This window comes from Staurois parvus, unplaced genomic scaffold (genome assembly GCF_062004578.1).
Source record: "Staurois parvus isolate SC_StPar_1 unplaced genomic scaffold, SC_StPar_1.0 ptg001405l, whole genome shotgun sequence".
NCBI lineage: Eukaryota > Metazoa > Chordata > Amphibia > Anura > Ranidae > Staurois > Staurois parvus.
Genome location: NW_028319201.1, coordinates 92,976 through 109,000, shown reverse-complemented (window position 1 = coordinate 109,000; position 16,025 = coordinate 92,976). Strand labels below are relative to the sequence as shown.

The following is a 16,025-nucleotide window of genomic DNA, read 5'->3' as shown; positions in this document are numbered from 1 at the left end:
TGTGGATTCATTGTATCGGTGGCGGTCCTGTGGTTACATTGTATCCGTGGCGGTCCTGTGGTTACATTGTATCGGTGGCGCTCCTGTGGATACATTGTATCGGTGGTGGTCCTGTGGTTACATTGTATCGGTGGCGGTCCTGTGGATACATTGTATCGGTGGCGGTCCTGTGGTTACATTGTATCGGTGGCGCTCCTGTGGATACATTGTATCGGTGGTGGTCCTGTGGTTACATTGTATCGGTGGCGGTCCTGTGGTTACAATGTATCGGTGGCGGTCCTGTGGGTTACATCATATCGGTGGCGGTCCTGTGGTTACATCGTATCGGTGGCGGTCCTGTGGACACATTGTATCGGTGGCGGTCCTGTGGATACATTGTTTCGGTGGCGGTCCTGTGGACACATTGTATCGGTGGCGCTCCTGTGGTTACATTGTATCGGTGGCGCTCCTGTGGTTACATTGTATCGGTGGCGCTCCTGTGGACACATTGTATCGGTGGCGCTCCTGTGGTTACATTGTATCGTGGCGGTCCTGTGGATTCATTGTATCGGTGGCGGTCCTGTGGGTTACATTGTATCGGTGGCGGTCCTGTGGACACATTGTATCGGTGGCGGTCCTGTGGACACATTGTATCGGTGGCGGTCCTGTGGACACATTGTATCGGTGGCGGTCCTGTGCACACATTGTATCGGTCCTGTGGACACATTGTATCGGTGGCGCTCCTGTGGATACATTGTATCGGTGGCGGTCCTGTGGGTACATTGTATCGGTGGCGCTCCTGGGGACACATTGTATCGGTCCTGTGGACACATTGTATTGGTGGCGGTCCTGTGGATACATTGTATCGGTGGCGGTCCTGTGGTTACATTGTATCGGTGGCGGTCCTGTGGATTCATTGTATCGGTGGCGGTCCTGTGGTTACATTGTATCCGTGGCGGTCCTGTGGTTACATTGTATCGGTGGCGCTCCTGTCGGTGGCGCTCCTGTGGACACATTGTATCGGTGGCGGTCCTGTGGGTTACATTGTATCGGTGGCGCTCCTGTGGACACATTGTATCGGTGGTGGTCCTGTGGCTACATTGTATCGGTGGCGGTCCTGTGGCTACATTGTATCGGTGGCGGTCCTGTCGGTGGCGCTCCTGTGGACACATTGTATCGGTGGCGGTCCTGTGGGTTACATTGTATCGGTGGCGGTTCTGTGGCTACATTGTATCGGTGGCGGTCCTGTGTACACATTGTATCGGTGGCGGTCCTGTGGCTACATTGTATCGGTGGCGCTCCTGTCGGTGGCGCTCCTGTGGACACATTGTATCGGTGGCGGTCCTGTGGTGACATTGTATCAGCGGGGCAGCTGCCAGCTCTCGGGAGCGCGCCTCGCTCTCCGCACATGCTCAGTGCCTTGGCATACAGTACTGTGCCCATATATAGCTCAGGCCCCGCCCCCTCCAGAGCTCCGATCAGCTTCAAATCCGGTCCGATCCCCCGCCGGCCGCCGCTGCCCTCCGGACCAGGTACGTCACCGACCACCAGGGGCTGCGGGGGGGACCCGGTCCGGGCTGTGGGGGAGGGGAGGGGTGCTCTGTGACCGGACTATTATGGGCTGTGTACTAGAATCCCTGTCACTGGTCACACAGGAGAGCGTTAGAGATCCGACCCCGGGGGGGGGGGACATGAGCTGTGCTGGGGGGCGATCTATAGAAGAGAGTGTTAGAACTTCATGTCATGGAGAGATGGCTGAATGTCCCCCCCCCCAGGATATGGACAGGACCTGTCAGTAACGTATTACCGGAGAGTGTTGGAGGTCCTCGTCATGCTGGGACATTAGCGGTGACTGTGACCTCCCGGGAATGTCTTCTCTCTGCGGAGGGGGGGCTGCACTTCCACATGTGGGGGCTCTGCAGGAACTGATCACATAAGGGACTGTTAGAACCAGTTGTGTGGCTGAGTCCCTGTCATTGAATGTCACTCCATTGGGCTCCCCATCAACAGGGACTGTCACTGATCACATGTTCTAGGTGACTGTTAGAACTTATTGTCATGGTGGGGCTGGGCCCCTATCACTGCATGTGACTCCAGGGGCCCCTGTGTGTCCTGTTACTGCAGGGAGGAAACATTATCGGCCGTTAGGGTGCATGCACACTGGAGGCTGAGAGCGCCCGACGCTGAGAACCCCCGCCCCCCCCGACGCTGAGAACCCCCGCCCCCCCCGACGCTGAGAACCCCCGCCCCCCCCCCCGACGCTGAGAACTTCTGCCCCAATGCTGAGAACCCCAATGCTGAGAACCCCCGCCCCCCGACGCTGAGAACCCCCGCCACGATGCTGAGAACCCCCGCCCCCCGACGCTGAGAACTTCTGCCCCAATGCTGAGAACCCCCGCCCCCCGACGCTGAGAACCCCCGCCCCGATGCTGAGAATCCCAATGCTGAGAACCCCCGCCCCCTGATGCTGAGAACTTCTGCCCCAATGCTGAGAACCCCTGCCCCCCGATGCTGAGAACCCCAATGCTGAGAACCCCCGACGCTGAGAACTTCTGCCCCGATGGTGAGAACCCCAATGCTGAGAACCCCTGCCCCCCGACGCTGAGAACCCCCGACGCTGAGAACCCCCGACGCTGAGAACTCCAATGCTGAGAACCCCCGCCCCCGACGCTGAGAACTCCCGCCCCCGACGCTGAGAATCCCCGACGCTGAGAACCCCAATGCTGAGAACCCCCGCCCCTGAGAACCCCCGCCCCTGAGAACCCCCGCCCCTGAGAACCCCCGACGCTGAGAACCCCTGCCCCGGACTCTGAGAGCGCCCACCCCGGGTGCTGAGAACCCCCGACGCTGAGAACCCACGCCCCCCGGATGTTGAGAGCGCCCACCCCTGGTGCTGAGAACCCCCGCCCCCCGGATGTTGAGAGCGCCCGCCCCTGGTGCTGAGAACCCCCGCCCCCCGGATGTTGAGAGCGCCCGCCCCTGGTGCTGAGAACCCCCGCCCCCCGGATGTTGAGAGCGCCCGCCCCTGGTGCTGAGAACCCCCGATGCTGAGAACACCCGCCCCGGACACTGAGAGCACTCGCCCCAGATGCTGAGAACCCCAGATGCTGAGAGCGCCCGCCACAGACACGGAGACAACCCTCCCCGAATGCGGAGAGCACCCATCGCAGACGCCGAGAGCGCCCGCCCCAGACACTGGTTGCTGGTATGCGTCTAGTAACGCGTCTAGTATTACCGCGCTGACACGTGTTTTTACCGCGCTTGGCGTTTTTCTGTGAAGCCACTCCTCTCCCGGGTGCGATTCTCCTGCCTTCAGGAGGGGAGCATTTTGCTGCCCTAAACTCTGGTAAAAGCCTATGTGTGGGGGGGGGGGGGAGATTTACTGAAACTAGAGAGTGCCAAATCTGGTGCAGCTGTGCATGGCAGCCAATCAGCTTCTAACGTCAGCTTGTTCAGTGAAGCTTTGGCAATGAAATCTGGAAGCTGATTGGCTGCCATGCACAGCTGCACCAGATTTTGCGCTCTCCATTTTTAGTAAATCTCCCCCTAGGTGTGTGGATGGACGCATTGAGGGGGATTTACTAAAACCGGATCGCAAAATCTGGTGCAGCTCTGCGCAGAAACCAATCAGCGTCCAGGTTTTATTGTCAAAGCTTCATTGATCAAGCTGAAGTGAGAAGCTGATTGGCTGCCATGCACCGCTGCACCGGGTTCTGCACTCTCTGCTTTTACAGTAGTAAATCCCTCCCATAGACTTTTATTGAGCGGCAAAAAAACCAGCAGAAGCTCCTAAACGTGAATTCCGGAGCGGCAGTGCGCCTGAGGCCTGATAACGAGACTGTCTGTGTATATCCGCTTGTGGACCGCCTACCGCACTTTTAGGGCCGGTTCACACTCCATGCAGTTCTGTTGCTTCTTTTCTGCATCCAAAACGCACAGAAAGTCGCTGACATGGTTGTCAATGTCATAGTTCACATCAGCGCTCGCAGTTCCAGTGCCTTCCGATCGCAGAAAAAAAAGTAGAACAGGTGGTATTGTTCCTGCACAGAACATTACCAGTAAAACGCATCAAAAAGGCACATGTCCCTTTCTAGGATCCATTCACTCACTTTCCTCTTGTCAGACGGGAGATAGAGAGATACAAAGTAACATTGTTTATAAACATCGATCAGGTGGGGGATGGAGAGATACAAAGTAACATTGTTTATAAACATCGATCAGGCGGGGGATGGAGAGATACAAAGTAACATTGTTTATAAACATCGATCAGACGGGAGACGGAGAGATACAAAGTAACATTGTTTATAAACATCGATCAGACGGGAGATAGAGAGATACAAAGTAACATTGTTTATAAACATCGATCAGATGAGAGATAGAGAGATACAAAGTAACATTGTTTATAAACATCGATCAGACGGGAGATAGAGAGATACAAAGTAACATTGTTTATAAACATCGATCAGACGGGAGATAGAGAGATACAAAGTAACATTGTTTATAAACATCGATCAGACGGGAGATAGAGAGATACAAAGTAACATTGTTTATAAATATCGATCAGACGGGAGATAGAGAGATACAAAGTAACATTGTTTATAAACATCGATCAGACGGGAGACGGAGAGATACAAAGTAACATTGTTTATAAACATCGATCAGACGGGAGATAGAGAGATACAAAGTAACATTGTTTATAAACATCGATCAGACGGGAGATAGAGAGATACAAAGTAACATTGTTTATAAACATCGATCAGGCGGGGGATAGAGAGATACAAAGTAACATTGTTTATAAACATCGATCAGGCGGGGGATAGAGAGATACAACGTAACATTGTTTATAAACATCGATCAGACGGGAGATAGAGAGATACAAAGTAACATTGTTTATAAACATCGATCAGACGGGAGATAGAGAGATACAAAGTAACATTGTTTATAAACATCGATCAGACGGGAGATGGAGAGATACAAAGTAACATTGTTTATAAACATCGATCAGACGGGAGACGGAGAGATACAAAGTAACATTGTCTATAAACATCGATCAGACGGGAGACGGAGAGATACAAAGTAACATTGTCTATAAACATCGATCAGACGGGAGATAGAGAGATACAAAGTAACATTGTTTATAAACATCGATCAGACGGGAGATAGAGAGATACAAAGTAACATTGTTTATAAACATCGATCAGACGGGAGATAGAGAGATACAAAGTAACATTGTTTATATAATTGGGGGTAAAATCTTCGGGGGGGTCATGTGACGGTCGGTGTCCATTCTTCTCTACATTGACGGGCATTAGGAGGCCTATAGACATCACAGACAGAATAATGAGGCGCGCAGCATTCTTTGTATAGATCTGTAAATGTATCGGCTCAGGAAATGCACAAAAACACAACTCATCCACCCCAATGGGGGATCTTCACCCTGGATGCTCCTCCTCCTTCTTCATGCTGCAAAATGCAAAAAATGACCAAATATTTCATGCAGTAACGCAAGTCAGAAATACACATTACTGCCCAAGGATTGGGGTGCAGGGCCCATACAGAGGGGGGTCAGACTGGGGGGGGAGGGGTCTGCACAGCACAGCCTGTGGAGCTCTCACACTGGAGGGTCATGTCAGTCCTTGTAGCGGCACATTTGGCATTCTCTGCTGTAGGGTTGGCACGCTGAAGCTGCATTTTGAAAGCGCCGCGTCACCTCCACATTGTAATCTGTCTGTCAGCACCGCCATGTCGCACTATTGTACAAAGTCTGCAGGAACTTTCACTTTCTGTCTTGCATTTCTTTTAAGAAGAATTCCAGGAAAAGTGTTTCCATGAAGTGGGGCTGTGTCTGTACTGCATAGGGTAGGGTGTTCCTAAACCCCGGACCCTGCATTCACTATATCTGCTCTCCCCGGACCCCGCATTCACTATATCCGCTCTCCCCGGACCCCGCATTCACTATATCCGCTCTCCCGGACCCTGCATTCACTATATCCGCTCTCCCGGACCCCGCATTCACTATATCCGCTCTCCCCGGACCCCGCATTCACTATATCTGCTCTCCCCGGACCCCGCATTCACTATATCCGCTCTCCCCGGACCCCGCATTCACTATATCCGCTCTCCCCGGACCCAGCATTCACTATATCCGCTCTCCCCGGACCCCGCATTCACTATATCTGCTCTCCCCGGACCCTGCATTTACTATATCCGCTCTTCCCGGACCCCGCATTCACTATATCCGCTCTTCCCGGACCCCGCATTCACTATATCCGGTCTCCCCGGACCCCGCATTCACTATATCCGCTCTCCCCGGACCCCGCATTCACTATATCCGCTCTCCCCGGACCCCGCATTCACTATATCCGCTCTCCCCGGACCCCGCATTCACTACATCCGCTCTCCCCGGACCCCGCATTCACTATATCCGCTCTCCCCGGACCCCGCATTCACTATATCCGCTCTCCCCGGACCCCGCATTCACTATATCCGCTCTCCCCGGACCCCGCATTCACTATATCCGCTCTCCCCGGACCCCGCATTCACTACATCCTCTCTCCCCGGACCCCGCATTCACTATATCCGCTCTCCCCGGACCCCGCATTCACTATATCCGCTCTCCCCGGACCCCCCATTCACTATATCCGCTCTCCCCGGACCCCGCATTCACTATATCCGCTCTCCCCGGACCCCGCATTCACTATATCCGCTCTCCCCGGACCCCGCATTCACTATATCCGCTCTCCCCGGACCCCGCATTCACTATATCCGCTCTCCCCGGACCCCGCATTCACTATATCCGCTCTCCCCGGACCCCGCATTCACTATATCCGCTCTCCCCGGACCCAGCATTCACTATATCTGTAGAAAACTACAGGAGGGAGCAGAGACCAGACCAATCACTCTGCACAAGGAGAGAGAGCAGAGCTGTGGGAGGGGCCCAGCAGGCCCCACCCACTACAGAAAACTACAGGAGAGGGCGGAGACCAGACCAGTCACCCTGAACAAGGAGAGAGAGCAGAGATGTGGGAGGGGCCCAGTAGGCCCCACCCACTACAGGAGAGGGTGGAGACCAGACCAGTCACCCTGCACAAGGAAGAGAGAGCACAGCTGTGGGAGTGGCCCAGCAGGTTCCACCCACTACAGAAGGGGGGTGGAGACAATTGGCCTTGTGGCTCTTGGATTTTTGTCAGTAGATGTCTGATGCTTGAAGGAGACCAGACGGAGTTCCCAGCACAACTAGAAAACTGACCACGCTGTGCTCCCATGCCTTGTGTGGTCAGTTTTTAATAGGAAAGCAGAGGGACTGGCAGGAACAAAAGGGAAGCAATACAAAGAGAACAGGAGACTTCTTTATACAGGTATGTGGTACAGCCGGCACAGATCAGGAACATTAAATGTTGGCTTTACATAGTCCTTAAAGGGCCAGCCAAAGTGTGAACGTCCCATAAAAATCCCTTCCAGGCCAACACTCCAAAAATAACGTGAATTGTATGATGGCTGAAAACCCGTGACTTCCCCTTTAAGCCGTCAACGTCTTCCGCACTTTTATAAAACTGAATATTTCATGGGGATCAGTTAAATATTTGATGCGACGTGTCGTTGTCTGTTGTGTCGTTTTTCTCGATCAGTCCGGCGTGGTTGTAGGGCGATGTTTGTGGCGCGGAGACTTTTCGGTTCTGCAGTAAAGCAGGATGTGAAGTAGCTGGTTGCACGCCGTTGTGCTTGGGTTGTATTCTGGCCTTTGAAGAGGCGCTGTGGTCTGTGGCGGTGTACAGGAATTCGGCTGTCTGCAGACACCACCCACCACAGGGGCTGCCATGCTGTAGGCAAGATAGGCGGCATTCCTGAGCGGCGTGCCAGCTGGGACTGTTGTTGGTTTGCAGAGCTGTGTGTATATATATATATAATGCGCAGCATAAATGAGTCCACAATTCTGAAAAAGTACGATTTTAATCAATATCTCAGTGAACACAAAAACAATTTCTAAAATTTTGACAAAACTGAGTTTTCTAGAACATTTGCTCGGCTCATGACATGAAAGGAAGGTCATAATAGAACGTAGATGACAAAATCTTCAGTTTTACTCAAACTAGTTGATGTAAAAATGAATCCACCCCTGTACTGCCACGGGTGACTGCAGACGGCTTCTACAAACATTGGTGAAGGAATGGGTCGCTCTCAGGAGCTCAGTGACTCCAAGCGTGGTCCCGTGATAGGTGGTCACCTGGGCAATAAGTCCATCCGTGACATTTCCTGGCTACTAAATATTCCACGCTCAACTGTTAGTGGGATTATAACAAAGTGGAAGCCACTGGGAACGACAGCCACTCAGCCACCAAGTGGTAGGCCACGTCACATGACAGGGCGGGGTCAGCGCATGCTGAAGCGCACAGTGCGCAGAAGTCGCCAACTGTCTGCAGAGTCAATAGCTAAAGACCTCCAAACTTGGTGTGGCCTTCAGATGAGCCCAACAACAGTGCGTAGAGAGCTTCATGGAATGGGTTTCCATGGCCGAGCAGCTGCATCCAAGCCTTCCATCACCAAGTGCAATGCAAAGCGTCGGATGCCGTGGTGTAAAGCACGCCGCCACTGGACTCTAGAGCAGTGGAGACGTGTTCTCTGGAGTGACCAATCACGCTTCTCTGTCTGGCAATCCCATGGATGTGTCTGGGTTTGGCGGTGGCCAGGAGAACGGTACTTGCCTGACTGCATTGTGCCAAGTGTAAAGTTTGGTGGAGGGGGGATTATGATGTGGGGTTGTTTTTCAGGGGTTGGGCTTGGCCCCCTAGTTCCAGTGAAGGGAACTCTTAAGGCGACATTTTGGACAATTTCATGCTCCCAACTTTGTGGGAGGAGTTTGGGGATGGCCCCTTCCTGTCCCAACATGACTGTGCACCAGTGCACAAAGCAAGGTCCATAAAGACATGGAGGAGCCAGTTTGGGGTGGAGGAACTTGACTGACCTGCACAGAGTCCTGACCTCAACCCCATAGAACACCTTTGGGATGAATTAGAGCGGAGACTGCGAGCCAGACCTCCTCCCCCGACATCAGTGCCTGACCTGACAAATGTGCTTCTGGAAGAATGGTCCAACCTTCCCATAGACACCCTCCTAAACCTTGTGGACGGCCTTCCCAGAAGAGTTGAAGCTGTTATAGCTGTAAAGGGCGGGGCCAACTCAATACTGAACCCTACGGACTAAGACTGGGGGGGCCATTAAAGGTCATGTGTGTGGAAAGGGCGGGGCCAACTCAATATTGAACCCTACGGGCTAAGACTGGGGGGCCATTAAAGGTCATGTGTGTGGAAAGGGCGGGGCCAACTCAATATTGAACCCTAAGGACTAAGACTGGGGGGTCATTAAAGGTCATGTGTGTGGAAAGGGTGGGGCCAACTCAATATTGAACCCTACGGGCTAAGACTGGGGGGCCATTCAAGGTCATGTGTGTGGAAAGGGCAGGGCCAACTCAATATTGAACCCTGCGGGCTAATACTGGGGGGCCATTCAAGGTCATGTGTGTGGAAAGGGCGGGGCCAACTCAATATTGAACCCTACGGACTAAGACTGGGAGGCCATTCAAGGTCATGTGGCTGGAAAGGCCGGCGGCCCAATTCTTGGGGCAATATCGTGTATAACCACTGAATCCCTAGGATATCATATGATGTCCTACAGGCAGTAAGTGGTTATAGTAGAAGTCATGTTTCTTTGTTAGTGTTTTTCTAAGTACTTTGTCGGATTTTCCTGTATGCTACATGGTTGGAGAGGGCGCCACCATCACTCCCCCTGCGTCCAGCAACACAGATAGCAAGGAGACGCTGCATTGTTAGCCGGCGCTTGTCTTCAGCTCCAAGACTCACCTGAGACAACCATTGGCAGTAAGTCTGCAGAGTGAGGCTGGTCTCGGGTGACGCCGGTGCTTGGAGCTTGAGAAGTCGTCTTCTTGTTGGCTGCGTTGTTGGATGGCGGTAGCTCTCCTCCTACAACACGCAGAAAGATGAAACGAAACACCCCAGTAGAAAGTCAGCTTCTTTAACCGCCTCCCACCTACAATATAAGGTAATGACGGGCGCAAGGCGGTTCTCTCGCTCTGAGAGGACGTCATATAACGTCCTCCCACTGTAACCGCGCATGCGCAGCTGCGGGGGCGCCTCGGACACAGCGGATCACCGATCAACAGAAAGAGTCAACGATGTCGGCTCAATCATGTGATCAGTGTGCCCAATCACAGCTGATCGCATGTAAACAGGGAAATGCTGGTTATCTGCATTTCTCTCCACGAGCTGTCACGCTGACAGGAGAGGAGAGCCGGTAATCAGCATCCCTCAGAGGGGACATGTACACTGATGATCAGTGTAGCCCCAGCAGTGCCACCTGTCAGTGTCAGTGTCCACCAATGCCAGCTGCCAGTGCCCATCAGTGACACATCAATGCCACATACAGGGGCGGACTGACAACTCATTGGGCCCCCGGGCAATAGGGGATCATGGGGCCCCTGTGTCCTTGCCCAAACTCAAAAAAGCCTATGAGAAAGGTACCAGGGGCATCTCATGGGGCCCCCTACTGACCCCGGGCCCTCGGGCAGTGCCCGCGTTTCCAAATGGTCAGTCCGCCCCTGGCCACATATCAGTATCTACCAGTGCACATCAATGCCACTTATCAGTGCCCATCTGAGCTGCCTTTCAGTGCCACCTATCAGTGCCAGTCAGTGTCGCCTATCAGTGCCTGTCAGTGCCACCTATCACTGCCCACCAGTGCCACCTACCAGTGCCCATCACTGCAGCCTATCAGTGCCCATCACTGCAGCCTATCAGTGCCCATCAGTGCCACCTATCAGTGCCCATCACTGCAGCTTCATTAGCGCACATCATTGAAGGAGAAAAATCACTTATTTACAGAATTTTATAACAAAAACTAAGAAAAAAACTTTTTTTTCCAAAGTTTTCAGTTGTTTTTGGTTTGTTTAGGAAAAAATAAAAAACCCCGAGATGATTAAATATCACCAAAAGAAAGCTCTATCTGTTGCAAAAAAAATGATAAAAATTTCATATGTGTACAGTGTTGCATGACCGCGCAATTGTCATTCAAAGTGCAACAGCGCTGAAAGCTGAAAATTGCCCTGGGCAGGAAGGGGGTAGAAGTGCCCGGTAGGCAGGAAGGGGGTAGAAGTGCCCGGTAGGCAGGAAGGGGGTAGAAGTGCCCGGTGGGCAGGAAGGGGGTAGAAGTGCCCGGTAGGCAGGAAGGGGGTAGAAGTGCCCGGTAGGCAGGAAGGGGGTAGAAGTGCCCTGTAGGCAGGAAGGGGGTAGAAGTGCCCGGTAGGGGTTAAAGCCCCCTCCATACTTGGTGATTTGGAACCACCAGCACAGTCACTGCGATTCTGCCCGTGATTACAAATCGCCGCAAAACGCACAACGCATTTATCCTTAATAGAACCCGAAATGCAGGGATTGCTGCACGACAGAATAGCGTGGAAGAGTGAAGACGTAGCAGCCATGCTGGTTCATCCTCCTGTAGGGTATTCCTGGCTGCGTCTGTTTCCTCTTTGTAGTGAAATCTGTGGCATGGAGGCGGCGTGATCACACGCTCCATCTGGGATCACACGCTCCATCCGGGATCACACGCTCCATCCGGGATCACACGCTCCATCCGGGATCATGCGCAGCTGTGCTGTGTATGTTGTATATTGTGTCCGGGACCACACGCTCCATCCGGGATCACACGCTCCATCCGGGATCACACGCTCCATCCGGGATCACACGTTCCATCCGGGATCATGCGCAGCTGTGCTGTATATGTAGTATATTGTAGCCGGGATCACACGCTCTGCATTGCATTTGTCTTTTATTTTCTCATGAAATCCCTCGCATGCCGTGTTCTGGTTTGGGTCGCACAGCGATCTCATTTGTGTTGCTAATTAATTGCAGACGCAAAACAAGCAAATTTAGGTACACAAAGATCCTTTTATCCCGGATGAAGAGTGATACACTGTATTCAACCAACACAATGGTTTGGCGGGGGAGGGGCATCTATTTCATCGGCAAGTGTTTGCCTTTGGGATCCAGAGGATAAATTGCTTTGAAGTGTGATACCCAGGAACAAATATTGGGGAAAACATTTGCTAACTGTAATCTATTTCCTTCTGCCCATAGTTATGATTTAAAAAATGTGAGCTGAAGGGGCAGCACAAAAGTACGGCAGGTTTTCCAATGTGATTCTTCAGCTGTTGAGGGACTTTAGGATTCCACCATGGCCAACCAGTCTTGATCAAGTTGCTGGATCCAACTCTTTAGCTGGTAGGTGGGAGATCTTAGTAAATGTTGGTTAGTCTAGGTTTGGCAGCTCCCCACAAAATGGGGGATCCCACCAAGAGATGGTTGTCACCTGGCTTGAGAAGTCTACTTATAATTAGTTCCAACATGGCCAACAAACCTTTTCCAGAAGTGGGTGTGAGGCGTTGGATTCAACTATTTAGCTGATGGGTGGGAGATCTTAGTAAAGCTGGATAGTCCGTGTTCAGAAACTCTCAACAAAATGCTTGTTCCTTCTCTAGAGATGGGGGGGGGGGGGTGGCTTGAGTCTACATATAATTGTTTCCAACATGGCCAACAAGTCTTTCCCAGAAGAAGTGAGAGCTGGATAGTTTAGGCTCAGCAGCTCTGCACAAAATGGTGGTTCCTTCTCTAGAGATGGGGGGGGGGGGGGTGGCCTGGCTTGAGTCTACTTATAATTGTTTCCAACATGGCCAACAAGTCTTTCCCAGAAGAAGTGAGAGCTGGATAGTCTAGGCTCAGCAGCTCTACACAAAAGGGTGGTTCCTTCTCTAGAGATGAGGGGGAGTGGCTTGAGTCTACTTATAATTGTTTCCAACAAGGCCAACAAGTCTTTCCCAGAAGAAGTGAGAACTGGATAGTCTAGGCTCAGCAGCTCTACACAAAATGGTGGTTCCTTCTCTAGAGATGGGGGGGGGGGTGGCCTGGCTTGAGTCTACTTATAATTGTTTCCAACAAGGCCAACAAGTCTTTCCCAGAAGAAGTGAGAACTGGATAGTCTAGGTTCGGCAGCTCCCCACAAAATGGCGGTTCATTCTCTAGAGATGGGGGGGGGGGTGGCTTGAGTCTACCTATAATTGTTTCCAGCATGGCCAACAAGTCTTTTCCAGAAGAAGTTGAAAGCTGGATAGTCTAGGTTCGCCAGTTCCCTAACCCAACAGGCATGGGAGTCAAATGTCTTGAGTAGTCTATATATAATTGTTTCAAACACAGCGACCAGGTCTTTCCCAGAAAAAGTGGAGCTGAGATGCTAAATCCAAGAGTCTGGGTTTGGCAGCTCCACAAAATGGGGGTTCCCCCCTAGAGATGGAGGTCACCTGGCTTGAGAAGTCTACTGATAATTGGTTCCAACATGGCCAACGAATCTTTCCCAGAAGAAGTGAGAGCTGGATTGTCTAGGTTCGGCAGCTCCCCACAAAATGGCAGTTCCCAAACCCAACAGACATGTGAGTCAAATGTTTTGGCCAACGAGTCTTTACCAGAAGAAGTGGGTGTAAGGCCCTGGATCCAACTCTATAGCTGGTGGGTGCAGGATCTTAGTAAAGCTGGATAGTCTGTGTTAAGCAGCTCCCCACAAAATTCTGGTTCCTCCCTAGAGATGGGGGTCACGTAGCCTAAGAAGTCTGCTTATAATTGATTCCAGCATGGCCAACGAGTCTTTCCCATAAGAAGTGAGAGCTGGATAGTCTAGGTTCGGCAGCTCCCCACAAAATGGCGGTTCCCTAACCCAACAGGCATGGGAGTCAAATGTCTTGGCCAACGAGTCTTTCTCAGAAGAAGTGGTTGTGAGGCCCTGGATTCAACTCTTTAGCTGGATTCAGCAGCTCCCCACAAAATGGGGGTTACCTCCCTAGAGATGGGGGTCACCTGGCTTAGGAAGTCTACTTACAATTGGTTCCAACACGGGCAACGAGTCTTTCCCAAAATAAGTTTGTGTAAGGTGCTGGATCAAACTCTTTACCTAGTAGGTGGGAGATCTTAGTAAAAGTTGGATAGTCTGGATTTGACAGCTCGCCACAAAATGGGGGTTCCCCCTAGAGATGGGAGTCCCCCTGGCTTAGGAAGTCTTACGGATAGGGGGTTCCCCCCTAGAGATGGGGGTCGCCTGGCTTAGGAAGTCTACTGATAGGGGGTTCCCCCCTAGAGATGTGTGTCGCTTTGCTTAGGAAGTCAACTTACAATTGGTTCCAACATGGCCAACAAATCTTTCCCAGAAGAAGTGGGTGCGGGGCGCTGGATCCAACTCCTTAGCCAGTATGTGGGAGATCTTAGTAAAAGTTGGATAGTCTGGATTAGACAGCTCCTCACAGAATGGGGGTTCCCCCCTAAAGATGGGAGTCACCTGGCTTGAGAAGTCTACCAATACATGGTTCCAACATGGCCAGCGAGTCTTTCCCAGAAGAAGTGGGGGTAAAGATGTAAATCCAACTCTAGCTGCTAGGTGAGAGATCTTAGTATCGCTGAATAATCTAGGTTGAGCAGCTCCCAACAAAACAGGGGTATCCCCTAGAGATGGGGGTCACCTTGCTTGAGAAGTCTATTTATATTTGGGCTAAAAAGCACCAAACACGTCCAGAAATGTGATTTATTGAGTCCAAGAATGGCCAAAAAATGACAACAAATGACAGCCGACACGTTTCAGGGACCAAACACTCCTTCATCAGGGCTTAGCAGAGTAGCCAATGGACTGAAAGCTGAGAGCCTGGGTAAGTCAATCAGAGCCAGGAGGATAGCCAGATGCAGATTCTGAGAGTCCAGGAATGTGATATATTGGTTCCACGAATGACCAAAAGGGGTTTGGTGGAAAATCGTAGCGTGATACCCAGGAAAAAATACTGGTTGCTGCTTATGAATGATCTATGAGCTGAAGGGACAGGTGATAAATACAGTAGGTTGTCCAACGTGATCCTCCAGCATGGCCAACGAGTTGTAGACATCGGAGATCTCCATGGGGGAGGTGTGTGTGGCCCCTGGCAGATGATGTCACCTTGAGAGACAGGTTGTATTTCTGTGACATGATGATGACAGATTTGCATCCGGTCATAAAAGCCGACAGAAGGCCCTGAAGGCAATTTATGAGTTGAATATTGGTCTGTATTTCCCGCCTCTGCTGTAAAAAACAGTTGAATGTTGGAGGAGATTTCTGGACCTTCAGTTGAAAGCTGAACTCCAGGTGATGTAAAAAGTCTCCCCTGCAGAGGGTCCTGGGGGGGACAGGCAAGTAGATTTACTTACCCGATCCTCCACGCTGCTAGTCTGGTCCTCACAGCACCTTCGCTTCCATGATCCAGCGGTCTAAGGTCCTCAAGATGCCATCAAGACCAATGAAGTGTCCACAGCCCTCAGTTGGACATGATGACGTAGCAGAATAGTCCACTGCCAGGGAACGGGGGAGCACCGTCTACTTGGGGGAGTGGAAGATCACGTACGTAAAAGTACTTTAAGGTTGGCCATAGATGGTGCAATTTTCTCTCCTCCAGCCATGGGTTGCAGGAAGGAAAATTGCTCGGTTCCCCCATCAACTCAGTCAGTGTTGGTAGGGGAATCCTTCCCGCTGAGCTGTTGTGTTCTCCCAGGGAGCCGCCCCTGCCAGGAGAACACAATGATTGCTACTACTGGCTATAGTTGCAGGCAATTATCGCAGGTTGAAAATTCGACATGCTGGTTGTAACCAAGTCGAGCAATGGATTGGCTTGGGTTCATTCAGCCTACCCATACATGGATCGAATCTCAGCTGGTCCTTGCTGAACCGGTCAAGATTTGATCAATCTATGGCCGGATTTACTTTCCACTAGACCAGTGGTCTCTAAACTGCGGCCCGGGGCCGGATGTGGCCCTTTGATTCATTTTATCTGGCCCTTGAGGCATTATTCCCTCTGTCAGCCACAGTGGGGCATAGTTCCTGCCACTGACACCAACAATGGGGCACTATTCCTCCCACTGATACCAATGATGGGGCACTATTCCTCCCACTGACACCAATGATGGGGCACTATTCCT

The 16,025-nt window shown here is 51.7% G+C and overlaps 1 protein-coding gene across 1 annotated transcript in view; it reads left to right on the top strand.

Annotated features, from left to right (window-relative positions):
• The first annotated feature begins 1,421 nt into the window (after positions 1–1,421).
• The window catches only part of LOC149436184 (nesprin-3-like), a 106,490-nt gene continuing 91,886 nt past the window's right edge, over positions 1,422–16,025 (top strand). Inside the window, exon 1 of the mRNA XM_089661916.1 lies at positions 1,422–1,511. The gene's annotated coding sequence lies outside the window, so the exon portion shown is untranslated. The remainder of the gene's footprint in view (positions 1,512–16,025) is intronic.